The sequence below is a fragment of the Mustela lutreola genome, chromosome 2 (genome assembly GCF_030435805.1).
Source record: "Mustela lutreola isolate mMusLut2 chromosome 2, mMusLut2.pri, whole genome shotgun sequence".
Lineage (NCBI taxonomy): Eukaryota > Metazoa > Chordata > Mammalia > Carnivora > Mustelidae > Mustela > Mustela lutreola.
Window position 1 is genome coordinate 98,935,289 of NC_081291.1, and position 12,219 is coordinate 98,947,507.

Genomic DNA, 12,219 nt, shown 5'->3' on the forward strand with positions numbered 1-12,219 from the left:
GTCAATAAAATTCCGTAATGGGGCACAGGCCGCCCAGCCTGCCGGTCTCTTATGACACTGGGAGTGTTTGCCCAAGTCTTAGGAGTTAAGTCATAATTTGGAGAGAGAGAAACAAAAATGTCCAGCTGCAAACAAACATGTTGAGGGGTTGGAGTGGGAGGTTCAGAATATGGATGGAGATATTTTTAATGTCAGTGGTGAGTGCATGGCTTCTCACAAGGACTGGCAGAGCCCTCCCACCAGTAGCTTTCATGCAGACAGACCATCCCATCCAGCTGCAGAGGAGCACAACCAAGAGAACAGAGAAAACCCAATGAAGGCTTGTGGAAAATTGGCGTCAGAATGACCCTCACAGCCTCTCTGGCAACATACACACACACAAGACTCAGGCTGGCTCAGTCTCCTGGATCCAGTAGTTCCATCCCCGGGAATCTTCTCAAAGGAAGTCTGCCTGACTGTGGTCCTGCTGCTAAGGGAGCCATTGGCAGAAGGCTGGGAGGCAGAGAATATGAAAAGAAACATGATACCACTATCTTTCCAGACACATCTTTCCAGTCTTTGCATGTCCAAGGAATACCACAGAAAGTGGTAGAAGAAAGCTGAACAAAAGTAAAGACTTGACTTCAAAAAAGCAGGAGTCGATCCACATGGAAAGAATAAGCTCCCCACTTGGAGAATGCAAAAGTTATGTGCACTACCTGGGTTCTCATTACTGCCAGGGCTATGCCTACAAAAGGGACATCAGTATGATGTTGTGGAGGAAATGTTTCAGATACCAAAAGCAATCACAAATGTCTGTCGATGTATTTGTGAAGTTTCTGGCTTTCTATATGATTTTACTTTCTTTTTGGACTTTTCAAGGCATAACATAGTGGTTCAAATCACAAAATAACATGTTTTAAAGCACATAGTTAATGTTAACTTCAGGGACACCTGGCTTGCTCAGTCTCAAGTGTCTGCCTTCAGCTTAGGTCATGATCCCAGGGTCCTGGGACCAAGCTCTGCATTGGGCTTCCTGCTCAGCAGAGTCTGCTGCTCCTTCTCCCTCAGCCACTGCTTGTGCTCTTTCTCTCTCTGACAGATAAAGAATAAAAATATTTTAATAAATAAATAAATAAATAAAGTTAAGTTTAAACCAGGGAAGTTGATCAATATTCATTCTTTTGCTCTAGAGAAGTTCTGATCAGCAACAATACAGTCGTCTGCATTAAATTGTTATTCAGCTTACAAGCATTTTATTGAAATGGAATGAGTGACAGATTAAGTGGAAAAAAACATTTCCCCTGTTTTATATGTACTATTACTTAACATTATTCAAATAATTCTTATTATCCTCTCCTTCCACTTTATTTATAGATATTACAGACATGAGTGGGAAGTTATTGATGTTTGGCTCTGAACTTGGTGTCCAAACTTAAAGTTCTTCCCTCAGTCCCTGTTGGTTGCCTCATTCTTCGAGCCAACAGTCATTCAATTCATTGCTGCTTCACAAGTATTTAAAAATATTTGAGACTAATATTGCTGAATGCTCCCTTAGTAATTAGTCTAGACCCAAATTAAAAATAGATTGTATTTGTGATTTTTTTTATTTGTCCTTGGAACCAAAATCCCAATAGCTTTCATCTGAGAACAAGAACACAAGGAACCACGCTTCATAGGTGCAAAGGAATATAGCGGATTTCAGAAAAACACTTATTACACACACTATCTTGAATTCAAACTGTCATGAAAGCCTGGAGTACAGTGTTCATCCACAGTGATGTGTAATATAAATGAATCACTACTGTTTGCGAAAGCTCTTTGAGGCAAACACCAAGCTTTTTTTTAACCTTTTCTCCTCCCCAACCAAAAAAAAAAAAAAAAAAGATATACATAGAACAAAAGAGACAAAAGGCTGAAGACACAAGGTTATTTTTAATAATGTAAAACCAGGAAAAGGAAAAAAAAAAAAAAAACAATCCTAAGAGCAGGAGAGAAGTTAAACTGTAGCACACTAGCATAATGAATTATAAATACAGAACATAAAATTGTGTTTAAGAAATCATCATAACAGATGGAGAAAATCTCATCCTTTCATGTTACAAGAAAGGGTAAAATTCATCATTGTAAATACACTATAATCTGAATCATGGGGGAAACAGACAAGAATCTGAAAGGAAATGCATCAAACTATTAACAGTTCTGGCCTTAAAGCTGAGACTTAGGTAAGTTTATTTTCTCTTATTACATTTTTCTTAATTTTCTATAATGGGAATGTAGTTTTCATGTTTGCAATGATGATAAACATTTTGCAAGACCTACACATGTTCTCTTACCTCATAGCACTCCCCAACCTCTTAGCTCTTCCCCGCTTCTACTGTAGAGGCTGGAAAAGCTCAAATTGTCACTTTTCCAATCATCTTTGTCCTAACAGAAGCCATAAGGCACAGTTCCAGCTGTGAGGTGTGAGTGGAAGTCTGAGCCCTGTCTTTGCCCTTTTTTTCTTCTTCCTGCCTAGACTGCAGACATGGTGGGCAAATGGGGCAGTAAACAGTCATCTGGGAACCAAGCTGGGAAGGCCAAGAGAATCACAAGCTGGGCCCTGAACTAATGCCAGTGGCTGAGGTTGTTAAGACCATGATGAAAAGTATTGGAGGAAACTGAGTGGCAGCAAGGCCAAGAGCAGAGGTTCTCAACCATTGCCGTCGTCATGTGGACAGATTTTGTCAATACAAAAGCCCAGGTCCTAATCCTGGAAACTTTTATTTAATTGGTCTAGGCAGTCAGCTGGGCATCGGGATTTTTAAAACTTCCCCAGGTGGCTTGGCCAGGGCTGAGAACCCAGTTCTGGAGGCATACAGAAAAAGAGGTCAGAGGTAATACCACACTACCCAATGATTCAGACTTCCCTTTATGTGAAAGCAATCAATCCCACTGCTACTGGATTTTCTGTTGCTGGAAGTTGGATGTGTTCCTAACTGATAAAATTGTACTGTTTCTTAAGCCTGGGCTAAGTGTGTACATATGTGAGTTTAATACTGATAAAATTCCATAGCACATACTGGTCACACAGATATTTCTTTTCTCAGTGTGGACTTCTTCCCCTTTGAAATCACACCCAAGCAAAGACCAGATTTATGGAAGTATATAAAAGTAAGTTTTGTTGCCAAGACAGAGATCCTTATGCCCTCTCATCCCTTCTATGCCTCTGCTGGTATTACCCACTGTGGCAGAGACCATGAAGTATCACAGAAATCTCACATGGCGGGCGGGGCTCAGTGGGTTAGGCCACTGCCTTCGGCTCAGGTCATGATCTCAGGGTCCTGGGATCTAGTCCCTCATCGGGCTCTCTGCTCAGGAGGGAGCCTGCTTCCCTCTCTCTCTGCCTGCCTCTCTGTCTACTTGTGATCTCTCTCTGTAAAATAAATAAATACAATCTTAAAAAAAAAAAAATCTCACATGGCATTCTGCCCCCAGCCCCAGATGCCCTCCTCTTGATGTTAGTACATGGCTACACCTCTCAACCATAGGATCTTGTAACTCAAGGACCAGTGGGTTGGCTATTACCAGGGAGCTTGGTAGAAATGCAGAATCTCAGGGTACCTGGGTGGCTCAGTTAGTTAAGTGTCTGCCTTCAGCTCAGCTCATGATCCCAGGGTCCTGGGATCAAGCCCCATGTCCACTCCTTGCTCAGCAGGGAGGCTGCTTCTCCTTCTGCAGCTCCCCCTGCTTGTATGCTTTCACACTCTCTTACTTTCTCTCTCTCTCTCTCTCTCCTTCTGTCAAATAAATAAATAAAATCTTTCTTAAAAATTATTTTAAAAGCTTTAAAACCAAATAGGAAAGCAGAATCTCCATGCTATCCCAGACCTTTTGAATCAGAAACTGCATTTTAACAAGATCCTCAAGTAATTTGTATGCTCATTGAAATTTGGGAAGCCCTGCCATAGCTAGAGTTAACCATGTTTAAAAGCAGTGGTTCTCTCTCAACACATTTCCCTTTTGGTTCCTCTTTTGCTGTAAAAACAAACAAACAAACAAACAAACAAATAACAAAACAAAAAAACACCACAAAGTGGAGACAGGGAGGACTAAGCAGAGAGAGAGAGAGGCAAGGTTGTACTAAGAACAGCCAGGAGGACCTGCCTGCCTATGTAATCAGCGGGCTTTCCCTTCTCCCCAGGTGTGGCTGGGACCTGGAGCCCACACAGCTCTCTTCCCACTGGCATGCCCATCCCAGGTGAATAGGAATGGGAAAAAGAGTAAATTAATTTCCTCCTTTTAACCTTTTTGCTACAGCAAATGTGCCGATCCCACAGCAAACTCTTTAGGGAAGTAAAATTTCAGACAACTTTGAAGGGAAAAATTAATTACCACATTTTGTGTGTCTAGAGAAGAAAATAGGACTTTAGGAGACATGAAAGGACATGGAGGGGAGAGGTGGGGATGAGAGAAGTGGAGCCTATATGCCCACCTTGGGAATTCTCACACAATAGAACAGAACACCATGAGGGAGATCTGTTTGCAGGAAGATCTAAGAGGAAGATTGCATATATCTGTGCAACTAATCGATGCTTAGATCAAACACAAAATGTTTAGGCTTTAGCAGTAAGAGGGAGCACCTCAATGACTCAGTTCATTAAGCATCTGCCTTCAGCTCAGGTCATGATCTCAGGGCCCTGGGTTCAAGCCTGCTTCTTCCTCTCCCTCTGCCCCCCCCCCTCACTTCTTGAGCTCTCTGTCTCTCAAATAAGTAAAATCTTAGGGGGGAAAAAATATTTGGGAGACCTGGTGTCTCAGTCTGTTAAGTGTCTGCCTTGGGCTCAGATCATGATCCTGGGTCCTAGGATCAAGTCCTGCATCAGGCACCCTGAGCCTGCTTCTCCCTCTGCCTGCTGCTCCATCTGTTTGTGCTTGTCCTCCCTCATCTCTCTCTCTCAGACAAATAAATAAATAAAATCTTTTTTTAAAGGGCTTTAGCAACAAGAGAGAACAGTCTGTCTCCAAAATTAAAAAGGGAGGGGCTCTACTTGGACAGAAGAAAGTCAGTCTGAAGCAGAAGAAGCAAGGTGCCCCAATGTGGTCCTAGAACAGTGGTTCAGCATATTCAGGATAGAACATTTTAAAATCAAACACAGGGTGGCATTCCTCAACTGCCCTTTGTCTCAGCTCCTGGGACCTTATGATAAGATTTTGGGCAGGGTCTGGAATGGAATGGGTGTTGTTCCTCTTGGATGAGAGCCTCTCCTTCCCCCAACCTCAGACAGAAGCAGCTAAGCACAGACACCTAGATCTTCAGGAGTCCCAGTCATTGCCTGCCAGTCAAGGCAGCAAGCTGAGCTGACATGGGAAGCCCACCCCACCCCACAGCCAGTTTGAACACATAGGAATGCTGGGGGGAAAAAAAAAACGGAAAAAAAATTTTTTTTTAATCTTTAGCCAAACTAGAGAGCATGGCAACCACAAGTGCTGGAAATGAAGAAAGAACTCAAAGCCAAAGTGATGAGTGGGAGTTGATGCCATATGACCCACAGGGGGATTCCACTAGATATGCATCATGAGGTTTGTGTTTTAAGCTCCTTTGGGAAGCATCAGACGCCATGCCTGTAAATACTTGAACTGAGCTCAGAAATACTGCCTTCACTATGCCACAAACACTGAACAGAATGTGCCACGGATTGTACACCAGTGATGGAAAAGAGATTACCTGTGAGGAAAAGGAACCCACATTCCATGCTGTATACAAGACTTCAAGGCCTAAAATCTGTGCTTCTCCCAGTTTTTCCTGGCTTAGGGGTTTTTCCATGGCACAGAACTTATTACCAAAATTCATCTGGGGCAGCTCAGCTTCTAGTACAACTTAGGAAATTCCCGTTAGAATAATCCTCCTGCAGATAACAAATATAAATTCCATTTAAAAAAAATACAAAAAACAACCACCTGAAGACACCTAAGAGCAAACAAAGACAGGCATATTCTGGAGGATAGGTGACACTTGGAAGAAAGGAAAAGCATAAGGCAAGTTTCCCATTTTGGTGGCTTCTGGCCCAAAGGATGACCAAAGTCAGGCAGCATGGATCCAGAGCAGCTAAAACTGTGTTAGAAAACCTGCATTCTTTATGGCCTGAGGAGTCAAAGAACAGGGTTTAGGGTAACCATAGACTCCATAAAATGAGAAGGGAATCTTGGAATAAACAGACCCAGAGAGGTAATGTCCAAATTTTGTATGTAAACTTTTCCCCATATCTCTGATTAAATCCTGAACTATACAAGTACAGGGCTGACTTACAAACAGATGGCTTAGGATAATAAAATGAAAGGAGATTTGAGATGCCCCCAAGACACGGAGTTTGTAGTAAGAGTATAAGCAAGTTAACTGTTTACACAAACAAATAAACAAATTCAACACACTTTGGAAGAACACAATGGAATACATAGTCTCCTAAAACATGCATTCACAATACCCAGAATAGAATAAAAATTATTTGATACACACATAACATGACCCATTTTTCATAAAGAAATCAATCAGGGAGACTAACTTCAAAATAACTCCAGTGTTAGATTTAGCAGATAAGGATTTTAAAGCAGTTATTGTAACTCTGCTTAAACATACAAAAGAAAACATGCTTATAATGAATTTTCATTATGACAGAAAATCTCAGCAGAGAAGTAGAAATTATTTTTTTAAAACAAGAACTCTAAAACTGAAAATACAATGTCTGAAAAGTTTTTAGATATATTATGTGAACTTAAAAGCAAAATAGAGGTGACAGGAAATCATCAATTAACTTGAAGACAGATCAATAGAAATTATCCAAAAATAGAGATAAAGAAGGGGTGTTTTGTGTTTTTTTTTAAATTTAAATTCAATTAGCCAACATATAGTACATCTTTAATAAAGCCTCAGGGACTTATAGGATAATATCAAAAAGAAACTAGGAACATCAGAGGACAGTAGTGTGATACTATTAAGGTGCTGAGAAAAAACTGTCACCCTAAAATTCTATATCTAGCTGAAATGTCCTTCCAGAATGAAAGCAAAATACAGTTTTCTGATAAAGGAAACCATGAGAATTTGATGCCAGCATATCTGCCCTACAAAAAATACTCAAGAAAGTTCTTCAGGGGTGCCTGGGTGCCTAAATGGGCTAAAGCCTCTGCCTTCAGCTCAGGTCATGATCTCAGAGTCCTGGGATCGAGCCCTGCCCTGGGATCGAGCCCTGCCTTGGGCTCGCTGCTCAGCCAGGGGCCTGCTTCCCTTCCTCTCTCTCTGCCTGCCTCTCTGCCTACTTGTGATCTCTGTCCATCAAATGAATAAATAAAATCTTAAAAAAAAAAAAAAAGAAGGAAAGAAAGTTTTTCAGACTGAAAGGAAATGATGCCAGATGGAAACTAGGATCTTCAGGAAGAAATGAAGAGTATCAGAAACAGACCTTATTAAATAGGACATTGTATATCACTAGGTATAATGCCAGGTTCTAGGTTAAGAATTTGAACAGTCAGTGTACTACATCTAGCCTCCTACTGTAACCACCACAGCAGTTCTGGGCAGCTGTCAGTGATCCACACTTCCCCACATAACTGGGAGTTTCTATGGAGCCACACTAAAAAGCAAATATATGTTTATGTATAATAGTAATTGGCAAATCTTGGCAGTCCCTATACACAGTACTAAACCAGGAAATTCTTTTTGTTTGTTCCTTTAAAGATTTTTATTTCTTTATTTGAGAGAGAGAGAGAGAATGTGTGCACGTGCATGAGTGGAGAAGAGGGAGAGGGAGAGAAAGAGAGAATTCTCAAGCATACTCCCCACTAAGCACAGAGCCCAACACAGAGCTTGATTCCAGGACCCTGAGGTCATGACCTGAACCAAAATCAAGAGTTGACCACTTAACTGACTGAGCCACCCAAGTGCCCCTAAACCAGGAAATTCTTAACTTTGGAAACCAATTGAAAGAACAATTGTATAAATATCATTCTGTAGACATTTGATATAGAAGTAGAAGCTTCCAGGATGCAAATTTCCTCACAATCCCCATATCTTAAAGGCATTTCCTAAGAAGTCCCTAGATGATCAAAAAAGCCAGTACAAAAGACAAAGAAATATCAGTTGGTCATTCTCTGCATGTCTTGTCCCACACTAGGGGGTAAGGTCAGCTTTTAAAAAAAAAAATCTTTTTTCATTTAGTATTTGTCACCAAGCTACCAGTTTTTTAGACATCTCCTCTTACATTTTAGTCTCCCCTTTATTGTGTGTTAATACTGAGTACTTTGTGTGACACAAAGTAGAGCAAAGTCAATTCCATAGTCTTTGGTTCTCAACCAGAATGTGCTAAGTAATGGAAGACTTCTTGACTTCTAGAAGAATAACAGGAAAAAAAGTTATGTTATGCCTAGCACATTGAATCGATTGAAAATACCTGCTAAAATAACTTCTCCACACAAATGTGATAGTGAGAGAATTTTGTGTATATGTGAAAGCTGTAGGGAGATAGGATTTTAAAAGAAATGAAATTAATTTCACTCTGCTTTTAATCACCAAGAAACTGTTTCACAAAAGGACTACAGAGTGTCAATTGGTCACCACCATTAATGGCAAATAGTTCAACTCTGCCTCCCTTTAAGCATATTTCCCTCCTGGATGTGGAAAGAAAGCCTTTCTGAAACAACAGTCGTCAGGCCAGACTGTTTGAAGGGAATGACTGGGCCCCTGCAGTGGACAGCTTAGCTTCAGGGAGCTGCTGAGGGGTGTGTTTTGCAGAAGAGGGCAGGACGGACAGGAATAAAGACACTACTGTGAGCCCCATGGTTGGCTGTCCTCCCATCCCCTGCTCTGATTCATGTTGCTATGGAATGGAAACTCTAAAAAGAAGTTGAACATGGGACTGCTCCACTTAGGTGCAACCCTTTAACTTCTTCTTTTCTACAGGGACACTAGCTCCCCTTTGTGTGAACCTGAGGATTGGCACTGAATTTATTGTTTTCCAAATTGAGTTTCCTGCACATAATATATTTTCAAGATTCACTGTACTCACTTACTGAATAAATATGTATTTAATGTCTATTTTACACCAAAATAAAGAAAATTTGCTGTTAAAATACAATATTTATGAATCATGTAGCAAATTTTTTTTTAATCATCAAAGAGAAAGAAAAACTGTCTGAAATAAGTGATACTGTAGGGCTTCATGGTAGGTACTCCATACAGATGCACCCACATTCCAGGACATACTTGAGCTTCCCATATGCAAACTTCTTTCACTAAAGATAAGATCACTATCAATTATTGAATAAAGCCAATTAGATCTTCAAATTTATACAGTTGAATATTTGTTCTTCAATAGTTTGGACTATGTTCCTCACCTGCAGACATCCCATCTCTGATCTCTTCATAATGTATGATAATTACCTTCTTTATTGCTTTACTAATTTCAGTTGGGATTTACTATCACTTAAAGCCAATGCCTCCTAATCCAAACAAACATGGACACCCAAGCCAGGCTTTCATCAAAGACCATGGGCAGATATAGCTCCCACAGAAATATCCACTGTGCCACATGGATTTGGTGAACATGAGGAGAGTGAAAACTAAAGCATGTCCTAGGACATCCTATCTCAAGGGAAGAAAATCGGGAAAGAACGAGTTTTCTTCAAGGATGAGTTGGGATGATTCTGGATGCAGTATGATGGTTTCATTTTGATTGTCCTCTAATCTACTGTGCATAGTGTTGTATCTGAATTCGAGGGCAAGCACTACAAAAAGAAGTGAAAAATATTGACAACTACTTTACTAAAATCTCCATGATGTGCTTTGAAGGGTACTAGTAGGTTTGGTTCCATGATCTGGCTGTATCAGGAGATGGGACTGAAGTGTCCCGGGAAGAAGGACTGGTCTCTGAATCTTGGGTACTAAGCTGGCATTAAGTCTCCTTGTTTGGAGCCAGGGACAATAAATGGTTGGATCTTAAATGTCAACACAGACTGATTCCAATGAACTGTGGTTAGAAGGACTCAGGCATGAGAGAAAGCCAAGATCAGTGAACAATGTCTGTCATGGAACTGGCTGGGGAATGGCAGCAGACCTGCCACACACTCACCCTCCTGAATCCCCCTGAGATGGAACTCAGCCAAGCATCCTCTGCATCATAGTAAGGATGTGCTTCTTTCAACATCTTGTGTTAGGCATTCAAAAATCTTGTATTTATTTTTTATCTCCTCTTAAGCAAGGGTGTACTTATAAAAGTGCACTGTCTCCAGCCAATCCAGTCCTTGTTGAACAATCCACCAAACCCAAGAGCCATTCTCATCGCATTTATTGTCCCTTATGCTTCAGAGCACTTAACAATCCTCAACTATTGCTATTTCTTGAAAAGCAACAGCACTCCACCTAGTGAATTTCACTTCAGAATCTTAGTACTATTGTTGTTTTTAGGATTATTCTTGTCTTCCTGCTTCGTACTAAAGATTTAAACCATGCGTAGATTTGACATGCTTCAAAACTTCTTTTGTTCTTTCAGGGAGCTTTTGGAGAGGGTCCAACTTCACAATGTCCCTGGGAAGGAAGGCCATGCAGAACCCTTTGAATTTACTTCCACAAATATTTCTTGAGTACCTACTTTGTACCAGGGGCCATGGCAGGTACAGAGATGAATGAAGAAGAAAGAGAAAGTATCATTTGTTGAGATTCTGCTGTGCTAAGCAACATGCCAATACCTTGTTGGGAACATTGAAGTGTTTCAGCTCATTTCATTTCCATAACAACCTCCCAAAGCATCACTATCACAAACACAGCCAAGAAAACTGAGGCTCAGGGAGGTTACATGACTTGCAGACTCACTCATCTGGTGATTACTGGAGCTGGAATTTGAATCCTGTCTGACTCAAAGCCCATCGTGTTTCAATGCACCATGACAGAAAACCAAATTAGAAGTATGCTTCATAGGAAAGTGGGAAGAGGGTCCTGGGAAATTAGGAGTCAGAGTACTTCCCAGCAAGCTGTGTGAAAGTGGGCCGGTTATCCACTCTTAGTTACCCACTCTTAGCTTCACCAGCCTAGTCACGGGCTAATACCTACCTTGCAGGGCTATTGCAAGGATTAAAGAAGATATGTGTAAAGCACCTAGCACATGGGAGTCTATAAAAAAACCTTATTTTATTCACATCCATGTAAATTACCATTTCTCAAAGAGGTAGGAGTCATTTCCCTACACATTGAATTCTCAGAGCTTACATTGGGTACAAATTTTGAAATCTAGGGTCAAAGTTAACAAGATTTTGTTATTTTGTTATATGGCTTTGAGAAAGTATATGGTTATCTCAAGAATCTCCGGAAAGTCTTCAAGAAGAGAAAATCCCAAACCAGAGGAAAGTTCAAGGACTTGCTTTCCTACTCTCAAGTCCTCCTTCAGCCGAACTGCTGGTCAGGAATGACAAGAGGACTCACCATTGTTGAGTCTGCTCCTGATTGTGCATGAAAAGTGATAACTACCAGGTCTGGCCCCCTGGAATTGCCACAGCATCTGCAGTGAGAGGAAGGCCATTATCTAAACTGCCTGGAATCCCACAGCAAATCTCTACAGAAGGGCACAAAGGTATACCGGTTCAGGCTTCTGTTGGTCTCTGGGGGGAAGCTGACTTTGTTCCTTAATGCCGTGACAAATGTGTCCTTGAATGAGGGAATTGGCAAGACACCTCTCTCTGCACTGAAACCTGATTGAAAGCAAGTCCAACCCCTCTGTTCTCTCAGGAGTCCCCACAGTTTCTAAGCTGGTTAGTCCTTTGTGATTCAGCAATTTCTATGACAGGAAGACACCATCTTTGTTTCTTCTAGAGATAATCTATCCATGGTGCAGCATGAACCCTCAAGGACCGGGCTGCCTCCCAAATAGGGAAGGATCATTGCCTGAATGGAAGGACTTGAGAGAAACTGAAGATGCATCCCCATGACACCCCAAGCAACCCCCCACCGCCACCCAATAAACTTGTTTTCTTATCTCTTGTCGCCAATGTTGCAAATCCTACTTTGGAGGCAGTGGCATAGGCAAGCAGCACTTCCCACACTTTTTTAGCAAAGAACCCCTTAAAAATAGAGTAATGGCAGAGGTAACTACACAACACTGTGAACAGACCATAAACTACAGAACTGTGCATTGTACAGTGATGACATTTATGTTCTATAAATTCATCTCCATGATAATAAAAAACACATTAAAACAAAACAAAAGCAAGGGAAACAGC

The 12,219-nt window shown here is 41.1% G+C and overlaps 1 long non-coding RNA gene across 1 annotated transcript; it reads left to right on the forward strand.

Annotated features, from left to right (window-relative positions):
* Window positions 1–1,909: 1,909 nt before the first annotated feature.
* Window positions 1,910–11,974, forward strand: LOC131824577 (uncharacterized). Its single transcript, XR_009350902.1, has 2 exons — window positions 1,910–2,204; window positions 10,500–11,974. It is a non-coding gene; the product is annotated as an uncharacterized LOC131824577 (long non-coding RNA).
* The last annotated feature ends 245 nt before the right edge of the window (window positions 11,975–12,219 follow it).